Source organism: Pinus tabuliformis, chromosome 8, assembly GCF_031772625.1.
Source record: "Pinus tabuliformis cultivar Carrire ecotype Pingquan chromosome 8, CPIR1, whole genome shotgun sequence".
NCBI classification, from domain to species: Eukaryota; Viridiplantae; Streptophyta; class Pinopsida; order Pinales; family Pinaceae; genus Pinus; species Pinus tabuliformis.
The window spans coordinates 430,651,900-430,673,934 of NC_142294.1; the positions used below are offsets into that span (position 1 = coordinate 430,651,900).

General features: G+C 42.2%; 1 protein-coding gene across 11 annotated transcripts in view; it reads left to right on the forward strand.

Annotated features, from left to right (window-relative positions):
* Window positions 1-22,035, forward strand: part of LOC149235884 (uncharacterized) — a 363,269-nt gene that overhangs the window by 12,560 nt on the left and 328,674 nt on the right. The window contains exon 1 of one of the 11 annotated variants that reach the window (XM_089372266.1): window positions 47-1,407. The exons of the other annotated variants lie outside the window; for them this stretch is intronic. The gene's annotated coding sequence lies outside the window, so the exon portion shown is untranslated. Of the gene's footprint in view, window positions 1-46; window positions 1,408-22,035 lie in introns of those variants that run through there. 11 annotated transcript variants of the gene reach the window in all.

Here is a 22,035-nt window from a genome sequence, read left to right on the forward strand (position 1 = left end):
TTAAAGTTCAAAGTTAAGGTTACTTCAAGAGGTTTGTGAGAATGATAACTAGGCCGAGTCCTAGAAGAGTCTAGGTTGAGACCTAGAAGAGAAGTCCAAGACTTCTATTGTAAGATCAGAAGCAAAAATGAAAATTACCAATCTCTGGAATGGTATCCAAATTTCTTGAAATCTGAAGTCTGAACCTTAGACAAAGTCAAACATTCTGTGGTGGTATTCAAACCTTCTATGACACCATGGTGTACAAAATTCTTTGTGACAACATTTCTTTAAGGCATCTATGATAAACATGAAGAAAGGCATCCTATTTTTTTTAGTCAAGTCCAGGAATTCAAATGTCTCTGTGAAAGAATGCAAATTCTGTGGCGCTAAATGCGTTTATAAGGCACTATGATTATATGCGAGGTCCGGAGGTGCATTGTTTTGTGGTTAAATAAGGATTTGAGGGACGTTGCTCTGTAATTTATGAGTAAGACAGAATTTATATGCAAAGGTCAGAAGCTTGTCATCTTTGTGACATATTCAAGGCAGACATCCAAAACCTCTTCACTACTGAAGCAAGTTTCATCTCTTTGAATTATGTGGAAGAGCATCCATTCGCTTGTGGAAGAAACTATATATAGTACAATCACATCTCTCAATTAAACTCATCAACTCAGATACCTTTGATCTGAAATAAGACTACCTTTGGAGACTAAAGACTAGGCTATTCGCTCAAGGAATTTGGGAAGGTAATCAAAAGTAAAAAGGTACGAACTCTCTAGATGGAGAAAGACAACGAAATTTGAAGCAACATCTTTATGAAATCTCTGAATATGACAAGGTTAAGATTGTGATTAGTTCAAGATGGTATCTGTATAAATTAAGACCTAAAAGGTCTGCGATCATACTCTCCTCTATGGCACAAATCCATGAAGGTTACACTCTATGGTAAGTTGACCTATATCAATGAAAAGGGCCCAGCCCTTATGGCAAACCATTAACTGATATCTGAAGTTTACTATACAGTGATAGACATTACAAGGAGTCTATCCATTATCTCATACTTAAGGGAAGGATTGAAGGATGAAGTAAAATAGACCATAGTCTGAAGTGTTTAGACCATTATATTTACCTTGCTCTAGAATCCTGAAGGTTGCATCTTTGAAGCAAAGAGTAGCGTAGTAGAAGATTGATGTGCGAACCTTTTGGAGATCATATGAAGACATAGTTGCAGACCTCTTTTGAACAAATTTGAAAAGAATTTTCATGGACAGAATTGAAGAATCAACTTGAGTTATCATGGTATGAAGTCTGAATTCACTATGAGCATATCTATTTGTAGCAGCCCAAGAAAGATATATTATGATGTGATACTCAAAGGCAAAAATGGAGAACAAGAAAGGTTGGACATGTAAGGTTAAAGAGGTACGTTGAATTTCTGTTCTTTTCATGACCTATGTCAATTATTTGACATATAAATACTAAGTCTTCTGGGTCACGATGACATCTAGAAATAAACATAAAGGGTAAGCTAATGATATTATGCTTCCTTATAGTGACATATTATAAAAGGCTATGCATAGATATATTAGAGGTCGATGATATGTTAGCATTCAAAGTGTTTCCTTGCATATAGATTTTTGTGATCAATGAATGAAATGAACTTCATCTCATAGAAGGCTTGTTAATAACATCTTTAGGGTTTTTGCAACTAACTCTGTAGTGTGCTTGTAGAATTTGCAATTCTTAAATGGCAGATCTTGAAGACTTTGGAGAATCTAGGGTTTGTAAACCCTAGCAAAGGTCTAAGATTAAGAGGGAGTTGACCTTCCTCAAAAAGTAACTATCTAAGCTTTATTAGCAGATGGAAGAATTGGAAGAATGTAGCAAAGCACAGAAATTTTTCTGAATCTCAATAGACGAAGAAAGCATTTTGAAGTATGCATCAAAGAAGTCAATTTGAAGGTAGCATGAAATCAAGGCTTAATAAAGAAGAAGTTCACTTACATCAGCTGGAGAGAGGGAGCTGCAAGATCTTGGATGGATACGTCATTATTTGAGCTGATTGGATTCGATTCAAGGACACATCAATTGAGTTGGCAGTGCTGATGATGAATACTTTTACTACCAATGGTTGAATCTACTTGGAAGTTGGTATGATTTCTTGATAGAGCATGAAGCAAAATTCTGTTGCACTGTGAAGGAAGAGAACATGAAAGTTTGTACAATTAGCTATGAAGCAATTTGGCTCTATAAAATGTTGTGATGGACTATTTGATGACACATTGGATTTGATATGAAGATTGTCAGAAAACCAGGAATGTCGAAGCTTGTTATGATGTGATGCAGATAGGAGCCGAGAAGCTACAATGGATTTCCATAGGACGAACAAGTAGCCGATGCATTGATGAAGTTCCTTTTCATGGAAAATGATGAATATTTTTGCGATAAGCTTAGGGTTGTGGTTATCTCCTCCCTGGTTGAGAGGGAATGAGGATCTCCTCCCTGGTTAAGAGGGAGTGAGGGTGGACATCATGTTCTCCATGTGTCACGTACTATGGCAAGTGTTGAAATTTCTAAGTCTAACACCTCAGAAATTCTTCCTGCATTATCTGGTTTATTTCACCTACTTATTTATTTCTTAACAAGTTATTTAACCATACAAATACTGAAAATAAACACAAATGCAGTCTCAACTCATCTACCAATATCAATTGAAATAACAAACAAACACACAAGGGACACTGTTATTTTTGGACAATCGTCCCCGGAAAAACCCAACTTGGGAAAACCGGTGCAACAGTTCTGAGCAATGTTACTTGGGAGCGAGAGTGAAAGCGGGGAGCGGGAGCGACATTTTCAAAAGCTCCCGGTTTGGGAGCGAATCCCAGAGCACTTTTTATATTTTGATACATATATGTCAACAAAAACATGTAGAATAATGAATTAGATATAAAAAACATAAAAAAACATAGATTGAACCATACAACAACAATCATTTAGAAGTTATAATCTTCATCAACCACGTCCACAAGTTAGTAACATAGTAACATACAACATATTGAGTCTCATGATTCATCAATCTTAAAGTTTCAAGCTTTCAAAATTCAATATATAACATTTATCATCATTGATCACCAAAGTTGTACTTGTAAGCTAAGTGTAACCATTACAACAAATAATATCTAACATGAAATGAAATGTTATAAAATGAAATGAAACAACTTTCAACTTTCATGAAGTATCATATTCATAATTCATTACTAATGAGTTATAATTGCCAACTTCAAACTTAAATTGTCATATATTGTTTAAAAAATATCGTAATAAATATGAAAGAGTCAATAGTTATAAAAGCTACTAGAAACTAGAAAAGAGAAGTAAATCTATTATCTATTTCTTATGCTTGGGCCTCTTGCCACCACGAGAAATGTCTAATTTTTTAGTCTTGTTGGAAAATCAGGATCTTTGTCATTAATATCACCCTCTAAGCATTAATATCCAAAGGTATCTTTGTCATTACCTTTGTATCTGTAGGGATATTTGTCATTAATATCACCCTCTAAGCATTAACATAAGATAGAACAAGCATAGCATGTCAAGTCAAGATTTTGTTTGAGTGATGCATACATTTTTAGGAGGGTCATGATAGAGGAGTTTGACAAACAATGTCACTAACATCAAGGTACATAGAGGGATTGGTGTTCTTGATTAAATACGAGTTCCATACCCTAATACATGACAAAAGTCAATGGAAACATTGCAATCCCCCAATCCTAAAATCTTGAAAAACTGATAAGTCTGCTGGATTTTGAATGAAATCTAAAATTCTACTTTCTCCATATGAAATCCAATGAGGTCGAAACCACTCTCAAACATCCTGAGCCATTTCATGGTAATGTTAAAAATTTAAGTAAAAGGATGAAAATGAATATTAAGGAGAATGTCACTTTTACTTTAAGAATTTAACATTACCATGAATAGCATATCAATACTAGGGCCTAGACTTGATCATTAAGCTGCCCCACTCAAAAATTATTTGTTTCTTTAAAAAAAAATTGCATTTCAAACATTACTACAAAAAAAAAATTGCAAAAAAGGCAAAACGCTCCCGAAATCACTCCCGAAAAGGCAGGGAGCGAATTTTTTTTAGGGAGCGCGCTCCCGACACGCTCCCGAGTTGCTCCCGCCTGGAGCGCGGATTGGGAGCGGGATCAGGGGGGGGGGCGCTCCCCCGCAACATAGGTTCTGAGGGTTTTATTATTAAGCAAATTGCGTGAGTACAACTAGGGTGCCAAACTGGCTCACCCAACATAGATTTCTATTTGGTAGTAATACCTCTTTTCAGTAGCAGATATTTAGCAAGTCTGCTCCACGAAAATCCTTCCAACGCTTCTCTGAGGCTCTGCGTCAGCCCTGCTGGCCTCTGCATAGCTCTGGAACCCCTTGCGTCAGCCCTCTGCTGCTCTGCGTCAAATTTCTGACTTTCTGCGTCACCCACGCAGGCCCTGCCAGCCTTTGCGCAGTCTTTCTGGCCCTCTGCGTGGCTCCTGCTAACTCTATGTAGCCTCCTCAATCATTGCGCTGGCCCTCCATCACTATCTCTGCCTCTCTGCTATGCACTCACTGCCCCTTGCTGCAACTTAGATCAATTGTTCGAATTTTCTTAGCAAACCCCACTCCAGAAAATCGAACTAACTGATCAATCTTGGTGTGTCTCCAACTGATCCTCAAGCCTCCTCTTATACTTTTCCCGTTGAGTCTTCAATGACCGAGATTAAGTCCTTAATCATCGGCTAAGATTAGATTTGGCTTGATCCATGTCATTTAGAACCTTCTCACCTAGTTTTATATTAATACCCATTAATATTTTAATTTTCCTAAGTTTAGACTTAGGAACTCCATTAAAAATATTAATTATTTTAATATCTCTCAATCGGGTGGAATTTCCCCAAACCATTTCTGGGTCTTGGAGATCTCATGTGCTTTAGCCTCTCCACCAATTTTCATGGCTAGAGCACATCTGATGCTACCCGAAATCAACACTCCCTCTTAGCGAGGAATGTGCTCTAGTAATGCTCCACCTCTGAACATCACCCTAATCATCCGGCACCGGTACTTGTGCTGATGCTTGGCTTGTTGCCCAACATCCTCTGCATTGCTGCCTCCTGTACTGTTGCCCATGGCTTTGCCACTGCCATTGCTACATTTGTACTGCAGCTCCCTTTGCATTCGTGTTGCTGTTGGTCCTTCCTCCCAACACTGCATCTGCACTGCAACTCTCTCTCATCACGCTGCATCATGTTGCCCATAGCACTACCACTGCTAATTGCTGCACTACAACTCAGTTACTGAGAGAAGTAAGTAACTGATCTACCCAACTACTAACATCCTTGTCAGGCTAGAAGCCTCCTGATGCTGAAGCTCCCTTTGCTGCTACCCTGTGCTCCCTCTGTTGCCTCTGCGCTGCTGCAACACCTCTGTGCCTCTCGCACTGCTGCAACCACCTCTGTGCCTTACTGCACTGCTGCAACTATCTCTGTGCCTCTCGCACTGTTGCAACCCCCACTACGCTACCACAAACCACTGCACTCTAGCACTGCCTTGTCCCTCCATCCGTATCTTGCTTCTACCGACATTCGTCATCCTGCTACTGTCTCTCAGGGCTCCTGTAGCCGGATATGATCCAAGCGTTTGGGTACCTCAAGAATCCTGCCCCACATCTTCTGTAGTCCATTTGACTACAACTCAATGTCTCCCCAACTCTTCTCTAGAGGTGCATGAGCTCTCATGGCACAGTCGTCATCCGTCTCGACTTCTTTCTCCGCCTTAGCAGGTGCTGCCTTGGAGTCAGAAGTCTCTCCCTTATTCTTCTTCCTAGGACACTGGGTTGCATAATGACCCAGCTCCCACAATGGAAGCACTTCACCTTGGGGATGTCCTTCTTCTTCCTCTTCCCCTGTTGTCCCGCAGATGCCAGAGCCGCATCCTCTCCCACCTCTTTCTTGATTCGACCTCCTTTGTTGCTACTTCCCACTTTGGTTAGCTGTCTGATCTCTTCTTGGCGAAGAGCTGCCCACATCTCTTCCCATCTTGGAAGAGTAGCTCTTCTCAAAATGCTTTGGACAAATGTCTCCCAATCCTCGGAGACTGCATTTAGGGCGGTCCTCACCATGAACTCCTGATCCGACGTGGCCCCTATGGAAGTAAGTTGGTCCCGATTCTCTTGTAACCTGCTGAGGTATAGATCTATCTGCTCCCCCTTCTGCATCTGATACGACGCAACTCATTCTCTAGTAGCATCTTCCTCTGCATGGAAGTGCCTTGATACAATGTCGTCAAGGTATCCCACATCTCCTTTGCTGTGTTCTTATCGGCAATATGCTGTACTACATGATCCTTGACCCCATCAAGGATTATGCACTTTGCCTTGGCCATTTCATCCTCATACCTTTCATTATCAGCTGGGTCGATTGGGATAGCTACAGTTCTGAAGGTGAAGCCCTTGATGCGATGTCTATCCAGAAGAGACAGGATCATGGCCTTCCAGATCACAAAGTTGGAGGCCCCATCCAACTTGTCCTAATCCTTCAGTTCGTTCATTGCCATCTTCGCTCTTCTCCTGGACTCCTTCTGAGTCTCGATTTCCCTGCTGGAAATCTTCCTGCTAACTGTTGATCCCCTCCTCTCTGATCCTCTTTGCAACTACAACTCGGATCTGGATTCCTTGGCTAGAAATCCCTCAAGGCAACGACTCCCTCTACCTTGGTTCTGTCCCGTTAGGTACTGTTCTGCTTCGACAACAACAACACCCCACCAACTTCCCAATCCACAATCTACACACAGCTCCCTAGGCCCCAACAGCTGAAGAAACTAAGCCCCTTAGCTCTGCGCAATCCTGGCAAGGTTGAATCACTCCTCTGGCCAACTGCGTCACTTCTACTTGGCTGAGTAGGATGACGTGGCTCTTCGTGAGCCTCTTCTGCCTCTCACTGCCTCTACGTTGGCCCTCTCTCTGGCTCGAAATGATGACGCAGGCCCTCTGCGTCACTCCTCTGTTGCCTTCTGCTTAGGAATGACTCTGTCTCTTGGGACAACTAGTTTTGCTGCAAATTTTTTGATTTCAGCTGGTGCCTTTAGTTCTCCTGTGATCTGCAACCCTCTGATACCATGTTGAAATTTCTAAGTCTAACACGTCAGAAATTCTTCCTGCATTATCTGGTTTATTTCACTACTTGTTTATTTCTTAACAAGTTATTTAACCATATAAATTTTGAAAATAAACACAAATGCAGTCTCAACTCATCTACAAATCATCAACTGAAATAACTGACAAACACACAAGGGACACCGTTAATTTTGGACAATCGTCCCCAAAAAACCCAACTTGGGAAAACCGGTGCAACAGTTCTGAGGGTTTTATTATTAAGCAACTTTCTTGAGTACAACTAGGGTGCCAAACTGGCTCACCCAACAAAGATTTCTATCTGGTAGTAATACCTCTCTTTGGAAGCAGATATTCAGCAAGTCTGCTCCACGAAAATCCTTCCAACGCTTCTCTGAGGCTCTGCATCAGCCCTGTTGGCCTCTGCGTAGCTTTGGAACCCCCTGCGTTAGCCCTCTGCTGCTCTGCGTCAGCTTTCTGACCTTCTGCGTCACCCACGTAGGCCCTGCTAGCCTCTGCGCAATCTTTCTGGCCCTCTGCATGGCTCCTGCTAGCTCTGCGTAGCCTCCTCAATCACTGCACTGCCCCTTCGACACTATCTCTGCCTCTCTAATATGCACTCACTGCCCCTCGCTGCAACTCAGATCACTCGTTTGAATTTTCTTAGCAAACCCCGCTCCAGAAAATCAAACTGATATCAATCTTGGTGTATCTCCAACTGACCCTCAAGCCTCCTCTAATGCTTTTCCTGTTGAGTCTTCAACGGCCGAGATTAAGTCCCTAATCAACGACTAAGATTAGATTTGGCTTGATCAATGTCATTTAGAACCTTCTCACTCAGTTTTATATTAATACCCATTAATATTTTAATTTTCCTAATTTTAGACTTAGCAACTCCATTAAAAATATTAATTATTTTAATATCTCTCTAACCGGGTGGAATTTCCCCAAACCATTTCTGGGCCTTGGAGATCTCATGTGCTTTTAGCCTCTCCACCAATTTTCATGGCTAGAGCACATCTGGTGCTACCCCAAATCAACAACCAGGACTAACAATTGTAAGCCTAGTGCATGAACACTGGTAGGGAGAACGGTAGATTGGATAAGCATTAGGGACGTACATTCTTAAGTCATGTATTGTGGTTGACTAGGATTAACATCCTAAGTTGGATACATGGACTTGGTAAAGAATGGTCTGGAGGACGTACTTTTCCTTGGATTAGGAAATGGTCTTGTGAGGTCATACCTTGGGAACACCTAGGTGGGGTATGTGCCTTGAGAGGCGATGGTGTCCAAATTTATGCCTCCTAGCATTGTGCTCTGATCTAGTGGAGAGATAGAGTGTACTTGTCAAGGCCTTGGTATTTTGACAATGTTGGTTATGATGATGTAAATCATCATTGATGCTTATCAATCTAGATCCTTTCTTATATGAATATTTCAACTTGAGAATATCCTGTTGAGTCATTATGAATACCTCGCTAGTTAAGAGGGAGTGTTGAAATTGTAACGAGTGTCGGTCTTCATAATGTAATGGAAAGGGGTTTTGCCCTTGCTTGGAGCCTAATTCTTGTGTTTGTTGTCTTTATTTTTTTTGCTCTTGATAATTGTTTGATGAAAAGCTCTAATAAAGAAACATAAAAAGATAACTAAAGTTCACAAGCAATTATTAAGGTTAAGGAGAATTGGTTTAAATAACTGCCCTACTAGATTCTCCAACACTGATACTACTCAAAAATCAACAAAAGAATTAGTCTCCAAGATTAGGTACAAAGTATGAATGCACAAGATGGTCTAACACTAATAGTTTAACATCACCCTAGCTATCGTATCAATGATCAATCCATCCACAAGTGTACTAAATGTACAACCATTGTTGCCCTTAAGGGATAATGCTAGAGGCTTCCTCCATTTACAAAAACCACCAAAACTAAAGGTCAATATTCCTGTAAATTCTTGAGTCACAATTGAACTAAAATAGATCAACCAATAATCATCAATCTCTCACAAAATGAATCAGCCCCTCTTGGGCCCTAGAAATCAATGAAACAATCAAATGGTTGAATATGCCTATTGCAAGTATCAATCTAGCCCAAACACTCGCATAGACTGGAACAAATCAACCACTTATCATAAGTCCTCTTGGGCATCACACCCATTGAAAATAGATCACATACTAGTCATTAATGAAGTAGATCCTCCACCTCTAGTAGGTGAAACCACGCTGTCATCCATTAGAATCGATTAACTACCTATCAAATTGTACATTCAGGTTAGTTGGACCTCACCTCCAATAAGCTTGGGCTTGATGATGTCCTTCTACATAGAACCCTTTTTGGTGCTGCAAGATGGCATCATAGTTTGCCCACCTTACACATGCAAACATTGGATGCGTTTGCTTAGGATCCCACTGGGATAGTTTCAAGTTGGTTCTCATAGACTTCAAATAGACTCTGACCACCATATACCATGGTTGGATAGGATTTGCCAAATGTGCCACCTTTCGGAGCCAAAGACAAAGACACACCTCATTTTTAGGAGCCCACAATACTATGAAATTAGAGGATGATACCATTTCTTATATTGGGATTCGAGAGGCTCCCTCTCTACTTTCTTCAGGTACCAGGACTAGCGATGCTTAGTCCTCTTAATTCGGGATATTTTCAGTCACAAATCTCAGTCATTACACAGCATGCCTTGCCTTGACATGACCAGGATGACCACCTTGTACTTTCATGTGTATCTGCTAGATCAGAACCACAAGAGACGGGTAGAAGTGCAGGGTGCATTAGACAATAGAAGGGTGAGATCTCAATTCTCTTATTAGTCTTCCCCTTTGCAGATTGATGGATATCATTGAGACCAATTTGGTAATGTCAAATTGTACATCAATTCACATGTGCTCTGTTGCCGCAAAACCTCACAGGTCTTGTAGAGGGGTACCTACAAGGTAAGCACTAGAAGTGACAACAATAAGGTAGTGGCCCTGTTACCACAAAATCTAGCAGGCCCTAAGGAGGAAAGCTTATAGGACAAAGAGCTAGAGTCTAGACTAAGTGCTAATAATGGGACAATGTGTTGATTTGGGGTAGCATTGGATGTGCTCTAGCCATGAAAATTGGTGGAAAGGCTAAAGCACATGAGATCTCCAAGACCCAGAAATGGTTTGGATAGATTATACTCAGTTTTGGAGATATTAAAATAATTAATGTTTTTAATGGAGTTCCTAAGTCTAAACTTAGGAAAAATAAAATATTAATGGGTATTAATATAAAATTGGGTTAGAAGGTTCCAAAAGTCATGGATCAAGCCAAATCTAATCTTAGCCGTTGATTAGAGATTTAATCTTGATCGTTGAAGGAACAATAGGAAAAGTATAAGAGGAGGCTTGAGGGTCAGTTGGAAGATAGACCAAAGTGATCAATCATTCGATTTGCTAGAGCGGGTTTGCTAAGCAAAGTCGAATCAATGATCAATAGCGAGGAGCAGTGAGTACTGGACAAAGAGGCAGGGATAGTGGCGAGAGACCAGCGCAGAGGCAGAGAGCGAGACACAACAACCAGAGCAGGCCATGCAGAGCCCAACAGAGACAACGAAGAGGCTAGAGGGTTTGCGTCATCCACGCAGAGGGCAGCTGGAGTGACGCAAAGGGTCCCAGAGGCTGCGCAATGCCTCAAAGGGCTAACACAGAGGGTTCTGAGGATGACATATTGCTTTAGAGTTGCTGGAGAGGGTTTCGTGGGACAGGTTTTCTGAATACCTGTTTTTGAATAGAGAGGTATTACTACTGGTTTTTTTCTCTGTTGGGTGAGCTAGTTTGGCACCTAGTTGTACTCAAGGAAATACTGCATAATAATAAACCCTCAGAATAGCTGCACCAGTTTTCCTGCATTGGGTTTTTCCGGGGACATTTGTCCAAATATAACGGTGTCACTTGTGTGTTTGTTTTCTTTCAGCTGATGATCTGTAGATGTTGAGACTGTATTGTGTTTATTTCGTTATTTTTATGTTTTAAATAACTTGTTCGAATTTAAACAAGTACAAGAAATAAACCAGAAGAATACAGATTAAATTTCTAACGGATAGACTTAGAAATTTCAACATGGTATTAGAGCGTGGTTGCAGATCACAAGAGCGCTGAAGGCATCAGCTAAGCAGAGCATTTGCAGCAGAATTAGTTGTCCCAAGTGTTAGAAGCTGATCCTTGCAGAAAGTGACAGAAGAAGGGTTGATGCAGAGGGATTATGTCATCAGTCTGGGCTAGAGAGAGGCCAGCGCAGAGGCTGAGGAGGGCAGAAAGAGGCTCATGCAGAGCCACGCAAAGACCACGAGGGTTGACGCAGTTGGCTGAGGGAGCTGTTTTGCTAGTGCCGAGATTGCGCAGAGCCTAGAGGCTCAGTCCTTCAATTGCTGGGGAACAACACTTAACAGGGTAGAACCAAGGTAGAGGGAGTTACTACCGAGGCAAATTTCTAGCCAAGGAATGTAGATTAGTGTTGCAGGTGCACAGAAGATTGGAGAGGTGCAACTTGACGATTGGCAGGAGGATTTCCAGAAGAGAAATTGTGACTCGGAGGGAGTCCAACAGAGAACTTCCAGGCGGGAAGTAGAGAGACTCAGCAGGAGTCGAAGAGAGAACTTCCGGAGGGAAGTAGAGAGACTCGGAGGAGTCGACAGAAGAGCAGAGAGATGGCCATGAATGGGCTGAGGGATTAGGACAGGCTGGACGGGGCGTCCAACTTTGTGGTCTAGAAGGCCAGGATCCTGTCCATTCTAGATAGACATCGCATCAAGGCCTTCGCCTTGAGAACAATGGCAATCCCAGTTGACCCGACTGAAAATGAAAAGTTTGAGGAGGCAATGGCCAGGGCGAAGTGCATCATCCTTGATGGGGTCAAGGATCATGTGGTCCAACATATTGCCGAGAAGGAGACGACAAAGGAAATGTGGGATGCCCTAAAGAAATTGTACCAGCATACTTTCGTGCAGAGGAAGATGTTACTTGAGAATCAACTGCGGTCATACCAGATGCAGAAGGGAGAGTAGATAGATCACTTCCTCGGTCGATTGAAGGAGATCCGGGAGCAACTGACTTCCATAGGGTTCACACTGAATGAAGAGATGTTGGTGAGGACCGCCCTTAACGCAGTCTCTGAGGAGTGGGAGACATTTGTCCAGAGCATACTGGGCAGGGCAAATCTTCCAGATTGGAAAGAATTGTGGGTGGCTCTTTGCCAAGAGGAGATTAGGCGATTGAGCAAGACGGGAAGTAGCAACAAAGGAGTCCAGATCAAGAAGGAAGAGGAAGAGGATGTAGCTCTGGCATCTGCGGGAAAGCAGGAGAAGAGGAAGAAGAAGGACCTCTCCAAGGTCAAGTGCTTCCACTGTGGGGAACTGGGTCATTATGTGAATCAGTGTCCGAGGAAGAAGAACAAGGGAGAGGTGTCTGACTCTAAGGCAGCGCCAGCCAATGTTTTAAGACTCCGACTCCGACTCCGACTCGGCCGAGGATCGACTCCGACTCCGACTCCGAAACGGTAATGACTCGGCCGGCTCGATTTCAATGACTCGGTCGTTGTAAAAAATACATTAAATATTTATTTTTTTTATAAAAAAACATAATTTTAAATATTTTAAACATAATTTTAAAGATTTTCATTCATGTTTCCAAACACACAGCATTATAATATAGATGGAAGACAACATATGATCAAAGTAGGCTCATGAACCAATCCATTATGTCAAAATGGTACCCAATGGCAATACATAGTCAACTGTCATACATAATCAAAGACTCAAAACAAAATACAAATAACCAAGGAGGCTAGAAATGGCCTCTACAACAAAAGTAAACTGTGATGGTGACCAGACTCCAATACTAGTACTACTGGCTAGTAGCTACTGCCAGAGGAGCCAAGATCATCTCGACCAATCTCTGGATCATCATCATCAGAGTCAGACAAGGGGCCCCATGGCTCCTCCTCATCATCATCGTCTCCAACTGCAACTGTAGAAGTGGTGCCAGTAACACTAGCAGGCTGTGTAGCAGATGCAAGCTGAGATAGAGTAGATATGCGGCTGCGCTTCTGTCGTGGCTGAGCAGAGGAAGCACCTACAACTGGAGTCCTACTCCTTGCTGGCTGTGAGACTGAGGCTGGTGGATTGGGATCTGCATTCAACTGAACAGGCTGAAGTGGATTTTCAACTTCAAGTTCATCAAGATCCTCATCAGGATCAAACTCTGGTGGACGACTCTCCACTACCCAATCTGATGTTGGATCAATGTCTTCCAACACAATGGGATCTGAATCAGGTCTTTTGTTCAGCAATTGGTTTCGTCTAAGCCGAAGGTTGTATTGGACAAAAACTAGATCATTCAACCGTTTTTGATCCAAACGGTTTCTCTTCTTTGTGTGAATCCTCTCAAAGACAGACCAATTGCGCTCACACCCAGATGCACTGCAAGTTTGACTCAAAATACGAATTGCAAACCTTTGCAATTGAGGGCACTGGCCACCAAAGGCCTCCCACCATTGTGCTGTAAAAAACATAGGAGTGTAATGAATTATGAGTTAGATGAAGGCTGAAGCTCAACAAAATTACAAATTATATCTAACTTTCAAATTATAAATGATTTAACAAACTTTAATAAAAAAATTAAAACTGTAAAACCATTAAGAAATTGAAAATTGAAATTTTTGTTTACCTGGCTCATCTGCTTCTCTTGCAATCTTTGCTAGGTTCTTCCCAAATGTACCTGTTGCATTGCTGAAGGATGTGACCTGTTGATGTATCTCCAGCTGATCAGACTCCGATGGGATCATGCGTTCAATGCAATCAACCAGTCCATCTCTGACCTCCCCCCTCAAAGCTCCTGACTCCTTAGCTTTATAATGATACCGTGGGTTCAAAAAATACCCAGCTGCATGTATAGGGCGATGGAGTTGATTGTTCCATCTTTCATCAATGATTGCCCAAATGGGCCCATACTTTGCCACTCTATCCTTGTATGCTGTCTTTATTTGCTCCTTTGCTTGATCCATAGCCTCATAAATGAAGCCCATAGCCAACCTTTCCCCATCCACCAACCGCAACACCTTAACTAGTGGCTCAGCAAGCTTCACAATCTCTGCTGCCTTTCTCCAAAAAGTTTCTTCATGGACTTTCCTTTTCAATTCTTTGCCTTCTGGTTTGTTAGACCAATTGCTTTGATTCCATTCATCACTGGAAAACATCTTTTGCAAGTTTCTATGTTGGGAAAGCATAGATTGCAATGTCAAAAAATGTGTCGCAAATCTAGTGATGGCAGGCCTAATAATATCCTTGCCTCCAGTGTGTTTCCTCATGAGACTCAAAACCAGTGTATGATTGTAGATAAATTTTGTTATGCTTTTGGCATTATCTACAGTGTTTCTGACCCAATCTAATTTTCCAATATCCTCAAGCATGAGGTCTATGCAATGTGCAGCGCATGGGGTCCAAAAGATGGTCTTGTGTTTTTCCTCTAACAGTTTACCAGCAAGAACATAGTTAGAGGCATTGTCTGTGATGATTTGAACAACATTAGCCACCCCCACCTCCTCAATAACCTCATCCAATAGCTGAAACAACAAGTGGCCATCTTTTACCTTATCAGATGCATCAACTGATTTTAAAAACATGGTTCCCTGTGGGCAGAAGACAAGAAAGTTTATGATGTTACGGTTTCTTTGATCAGTCCATCCATCTGACATGATGGTACACCCTGTTCTTGCCCATGAGTCCCTGAACTCTTGCAAATACTCATTAATGGATTGAATTTCTTTCTGCAAACGAAACCCCCTTAGCTCTTGCATAGTAGGGCCTTTGAAGCCTTTTCCAGCAGCATGTATGGCATCAAACATAGGCTCATAATATGGTGAACGAGCAGCATTAAAGGGGATATCAGCATCATACCACCATCTAGCTATGTAGTCACAAGCAGTCTCCCTCACTTCTTTCTTCCAATGGTCATCTAAAGTGGGCTGAATTTGACCTTTACTAACTTCAGGACCATGTGCATCTGATGGAGAGGAGGGAGTGAAATAACTTTTGATAGTCACATCACCCTTTGTCAAATTCATTCTACCCTTTCCCTTATCTTGAACAGAACCAAAAGAGGGAGGAACATAACGGAAAGGGTTGGATGCCTTAGTTTGAGGGATAGAGGAAGAACCCTCAAACTCATAGTGGGGGTTGGTAGCCATCATTTTTTGTATCTCCCTCTTCCTCCCAATTTCAGCCTGTATCTCTTTTTGCCTAGCCTTATCTGCTTTAAATTTCTCAAAGCTGGCCAACAAATTCTTTCTAATCTCCCCAATTTCATCAGAGGTACATGCGGTAATTTGGCCTCTAATCCCTGCCAAGTGTTGTTTCAGCCTATTAATGCCCCCAGGACCTTCCTTAATTTTCCTATGGCAAAATTTGCAATGCATCTGACTATCAACCATTTCAACATATGCCCAAGCAGGATCTTTTGCTCTAGGTGCCATTTTTTGACTAGGAAAACAATCTGAAAATGAAAAAAAAAAAAAAAATTGATTCAATGTTCATTTATTTGACAAAAAACACTCTCTAAGCTTTCTTGATATGCACCTAAAATTTACTAAGCAAAAACAGATTTATAGAGGTGGAAAAAAATACCTCCAGGCACAAACTGCCTCCTCAAGCTTGCTCCAAGAATCAGCTCCTCAATGCTGCTCCAAATGGCTGCCCAAGAAGCTCCTCACTCCAGCTACAATGCTCCTCCAAGACTCCTCACTGCTGCTCCAAAACAAGCTCAAGAACTGCTCACTAATTCTCAAAGAAGACTCTCACTCAAATGCATAAGACTGCTGTGAGTGAATGAGAGCATTTGGCTGTCTTAAATAGGGTTTGGGAGGGGGAAATGGACCCCAAAAGCATTTAACAAATTACTATTACCCTTTAGAATCCATAAACTGCATTTAACTTTGTAAAAAATTACAAAAAAAGTGAAATTTTTTTAACTGTTACGCTGCCCAGCCGTCCCTACATTGACTCGGCCGAGTCATAACGGACCCGGCCGGGTTGACCGAGTCACATATGACTCGGCCGAGTCATTGGATGACTCGGCCGAGTCATATGTGACTCGGTCAACCGAACCGGGTAGCTCACCGTTTCATTGCCCAGGCCATCGACTCGGTTCGACTCGGCTGAGTCGGAGTCAATTCGGCCGTTTTGTAAAACAATGGCGCCAGCAAAGGTAGAGAAGGAGGTCGAGGAGGATGAGATTGTGCCATGAGTGCTCATGTACCTTTAGAGAAGAGGTGGGGAGACATTGAGCTGTAGTTAGAAGGACTACAGGCGATGAGGGGCAGGATCCTTGAGGTACCCAACCTCTTGGATTATAACTTGCTAGGGGAGCCCGAAGTGAGAGTAGCAAGACTGGCGGATGTCAGTAGAGACGGATGCGGATGAAATGGCAGAGGGTGCTACAGTGCAAGAGTCCCTGGGCAGTGCGAGGCTAGCAGGCTGCAACAGTGCGAGAGGCACAGAGAGTGTTGCACTAGTGTAGGATGGCACAAAGAGGTGTGCAACGGTGCAAGATGCAGGGAGTTGTTGCAGCAGCGCGGAGGTCAGTAGAGAGAGCACTTGTTAGATGCAGAGGGAGCTTCAGCATCGGGGGCGTTTCTAGCTTGACAGGGATGTCAGAAGTTGGGTGGATCAGTTACTTACTTCTCAATAACTGAGTTGCAGTGCAATAGCGGTTAGTAGTAGCACGATGCAACATGATGAGAGGGGGTTGCAGTGTTGGGAGAAAGGACCATCAGCAGCACGGATGCAGAGGGAGCTGCCGTACGGATGTAGCAGTGGCAGTGGCAAGGCCATGGGCAACAGTATAGGATGCAACAGTGGCAGTGGCAGGGCCATGGGCAACAGTACAAGATGCAACAGTGCAAAGGATGTTGGGTGGGGAGGCCTAGCATCAGCACATGTACCGGTGCTGGATAATCAGGGTGATGCTTAGTGTGGAGTATTACTAGAGCACAGTGCTCGCTAAGAGGGAGTGTTGATTTGGGGTGGCATCGGATGTGCTCTAGCCATGAAAATTGACGGAGAGGCTAAAGCACATGAGATCTCCAAGACCCAGAAATGGTTTGGACAGATTATATTTGATTTGGGAGATATTAAAATAATTAATATTTTTAATGGAGTTCTTAAGTCTAAACTTAGGAAAAATAAAATATTAATGGGTATTAATATAAAACTGGGTTAGAAGGTTCCAAAAGTTATGGATCAAGCCAAATCTAATCTTAGCTGTTGATTAGAGATTTAATCTCGGCCGTTGAAGGAACAACTGGAAAAAATATAAGAGGAGGCTTGAGGGTCAGTTGGAAGATACACCAGAGTGATCAGTCATTCAATTTGCTAGAGCGAGGTTGCTAAGCAAAGTCGAATTCAGTGATTGGCAGTGAGGGACAATGAGTACTGGACAGAGAGGCAGAGATAGTGGCGAGAGGCTAGCGCGGAGGCAGAGAGGGAGACGCAGCAGCCAGAGCAGGCCACACAACGCCCAACAGGGACAACGTAGAGGCCAGAGGGCCTGCGTCATCCACGCAGAGGGCAACTGGAGTGACACAGAGGGTCCCAGAGGCTGCGCAGTGCCTCAAAGGGCTGACCCAAAGCAACAGGAGGCTGACGTAGTGCTTCAGAGTTGCTGGAGAGGGTTTCGTGGGACAGGTTTTCTGAATACTTGTTTCCGAATAGAGAGGTATTACTGTTGGTTGTTTTTCTCTGTCGGGTGAGCCAGTTTGGCACCCAGTTGTACTCAAGGAAATACTGCATAATAATAAACCCTCAAAATAACTGCATTGGTTTTCCCGCATTGGGTTTTTCTGAGGACATTTGTCCAAAAATAACGGTGTCACTTGTGTGTTTGTTTTCTTTCAGCTGATGATCTGTAGATGTTGAGACTGTATTGTGTTTATTTCGTTATTTATATGTTTTAAATAACTTGTTCGAATTTAAACAAGTAGAAGAGATAAACCAGAAGAATACAGATTAAATTTCTAACGGATAGACGTAGAAATTTCAACACAATGGCCCACTGTCACCACAACTAAGTTCCCCTGCTCTTTACAGACTTTCACTGATGGGAGGAGACCCAATATGATTATGATCACCTATAATAGATATTCTAGGGTCAAAGGTACAAGGTGATGGACCTAGGGCTCATTTGAAAGAGAGGCGCAATAAAGGCACGAGGCTTCAAAGAAGCAATTCGATCTCTAAGCAAAACCCTAGAAAAGAAGGCACAAGACCTAGAGTTTTAGGTTTTTCGATGGTAATAGGTATTCACAAGGTCAAGGCTCGAGAGAAGAAAGGGCTTCTTATGATTTGCTTCACCAAGTACTAAGCTCATAGAAACCTCAAAGAAGTCCCCAAGTTAAGGCAATAATAGCTAGGGTTTTGCCTCTTGGGCACACCTAGGGCAAGAGATTTTATAGATGAAAACCAATTGGATGGTGGCCAAACTTTGAGGTTTTGTAGATAAGACCTTAATCTTGATGCCTGTGCTCCTGGAATCCACCAATTCACTCTCTAATGCAATTCGCTCTATGCCCTAGCCTAGTCGTCCTAACATAGGGGACCAAAATTTAGAAGAGGAAATTTATGGAGAAGATTTGAGTTTGATCACCAAAGGCTTGGACCAATGCCTTGTCCTTTGGGCATATGGAGTCTTAGATGCTTTAGATTAGCCAAAATTGTCCTTAAGGAGGTTAAGAATTGATGTCGTAGGTACCAATCCTTAACAATTACCCACTCAAGAATTATGGAGTTTTATGGAGAAAAACAATAGTGCACCACTAGGAACATTCATCATATGTCATAGCATGAGTACCATATGCAATTGCCAACCAAAAAATTATCTTCAAAATTAGGGCACAATGTAGCATTAATCTAGTTGCAACAATTCCATACATTAGACATTATTTCAAGAACAAAACTTCAATAAAAGGCACTTACAAGATGACATGCAATATATCCATCCACAAATCAAGAGATAGCTCCTAAGAAGATTAAAAATCAGCTCCAAATATCGAAATGCATCCAAGATTCATCAATAGCCAATCCAAGAACAAGTGCGAATTTTCCAAGAAGGTTGAAATTCCCAAGTGATGATGATGATCCAATACAAATGAAGTTATGTTATATTTATATGTGTCTAACTAGGTCGAATTATGCCTACTAGTCCCTCAACATTACACAAATGGGCAAGATACATCCCTTGGTCACAAGTCGACCAAGTAACTTCACAAAATTATGAATTAGCCATCCAAATGCACGTTGAAATGATGATGTCATGCTGGTGGAAGGCCATGTTAAGTCCTCTTTGTGCCAAAATGTGTGGGAGGACTCGATAAATCTCAAACTAAGGGATGACCCCTAATTCTCCAAGTCATTCATCATTTGGGGCCCCAATTTGTGTTTGGGGCACAAAAACTGGTCTCATGGGTCTCTTGATGATAAAATAGCTTGTAATGATCCAATATTGAGGGCTCTGACGATGGTGCTTGCCCTCCCATGTCTCAAGGGGTGAGACAAACCTCCTTTGGGCTTTGTATCAATTGCCACACCATGTGGTAAATACTAAGCCGGCTGGGGCACAGTTGTCCTAGTGCATCATCTCGTGAAATGATGCCCTGCACATGATAGGAGTCCCATGGCTCTCAAAGCTTCACTGGGGGGGTCAATATGATCCTCTGGTGGACTTGGGCCCTAATTAAGTTTCCTAGCCCATGATGAAGCCACCTACCAATTACATGTAATGTCTAGTACTGCATCCTCATCGTTAGGTACAGTAATTCCTTAATGAATCTAAGTGAACCAAGCTTGTTGATCAAGGGCACATTGAGACTTCATATGGGGCTTCCCTTCCAAATTTGGGGCTTTGATCTCGAAGTAATGTTACCTCTCTAGGTAGGAGTGGTTAATAAACAATCCTATTAGGTGTTCCTAGCCCCTAAGGGGAAAGCCAGGTCCTTTGTACATCCTTCAATTGATAGGTGTCATGTGAATGATGATGAATGGATCGGGACATGGGGGTCTCGAGGCCAAATGCCATGGCTTAAAGGGTGGCAATGATGGGGATGCCCACATATTGGGTGTATAGATGTAGGAGGGAGTAATCATGAATACTTGAGTTACCCTGCCCTTGTTTTTTCCATCCTTATTTATTTTCCTTTTGCCTTTTCTTGATTTTTCTTTGTATAACTGCTCGGGGCTCTGAGAAATGAGAGCATGCTTTGTATGATGTAAACAATTATTAACTTATTACTCCATTAAGGTGGGGCCGTTCATCGCCCACCAGGGGTTGGGACATGCATGGGTTCTTTTTCTTTTGTTTTTTGCTTGTGGCCATGATATGCTTTTAACTTCATTTTAGCTGCATCAACCTCTAGGGCAACATTTCTAGGTAGGAATCAAATATGTGGACAAGGCGAGGGGGTGTGCCAATGCCTTGTGGACCTAGAGAAGGAAAATGATGAAATAGGGTTTGTAATGTGCAGAGGGGAGTGAAAAATGTGGAACAAGAAAATGGGACCACAATACCAAAATCAGGGTTTCCCAAGTAGTGCCCTTCCTAAAGCCATAGGTCAACAGGGGAGATTCCACGTGACTGGGATTGAGGATTAACTCCCCATTTAAGGTGAGCGAACGAAACCACGGTCAATGCCCTTCCTTCTTCTAAGTCATCCAATAATCCATGCCCAAGATGCTCAAGGAAAGACAAGCATAAGCACCCGATTGCACAATGAAAAACATACCTTTTGGGTCGGCTTTCCCACCTTCTAACATATCCTCTCGACAAATAGGCGAGGGGACATATGACTTGTTACCACAAAATCTAGTAGGTCTTGGAGAGGGAAACCCTACAAGACAAAGAGTTAGACTAAGTGCTAACAATGGGACAATGGCCCGCTATCACCACAACCAAGGTCCCCCACTCTTTATGGATTTTCACTGATGGGAGGATTCCTCGTAAGAAGGAGATCACTTAGAATAGATATGCTAGGTATATGGCATGAAGTGATCAAACTAGAGTCAATTCGAAAGAGAGACTCAATAAAGGTACAAGGCTTCAAGGAAGCAAATTGCTTTCTAAGAAAAGCCCTAAAAAAGAAGGCACAAGACCTAGGGTTTCAAGGTTTTTTGATGGTAATAGGTATACACAAGGTCAAAGCCCAAGAGAAAAGGCTTCCTGTGATTTACTTCAATAAGTACTAAGCTCATACAACCTTCAAGGAAGTCCTCAAGTTGAGGGAAAGGAGCTAAGGGTTTCCCTCTTGGAGCAACACCTAGGGCAAGATATTTTATGGATGAAACTCGAGTGGATGCCCACCAAACTTGGAGCATAGGTAGCCTAGACCCTAAGCTTGATGTTTAGGCTCTCGAATTCCCAAAAAATCTCCTCCCTAAAATTTTGTTACAAGCCCTAGATTTTCATCCTAGACTTAAAAAGGACCGAATTTCAAGAGGAAAAATTATGGGTGAAAAGTAGAGTTGACCACCAAGGACTTGGATTGGTGCCTTGTCCTTTGGGCTTATTGAGTGTTAGGATGTTTAAGATGCGCTGAATCTCTAAGGAGGCTTAAAAATGATGCCCTAGGTACCACGTTTAAGCATTTACCCACTTCAAAGATAATGGAATTTCATGGAAAGTTCAAGAATTTCCTCCACTAGGAACATTAATTACATGCCATACATTGAATAACATATGCAATACTCAACTAGAAAGCCTTCCAAGATTAATTTTTGATATTTAGGACATTATTAGCACATTCTAGAAGTAGCAATTCCATAGGTTAGACAAATTCAAGAAAAAGAATTCCATCAACATTAAGCAC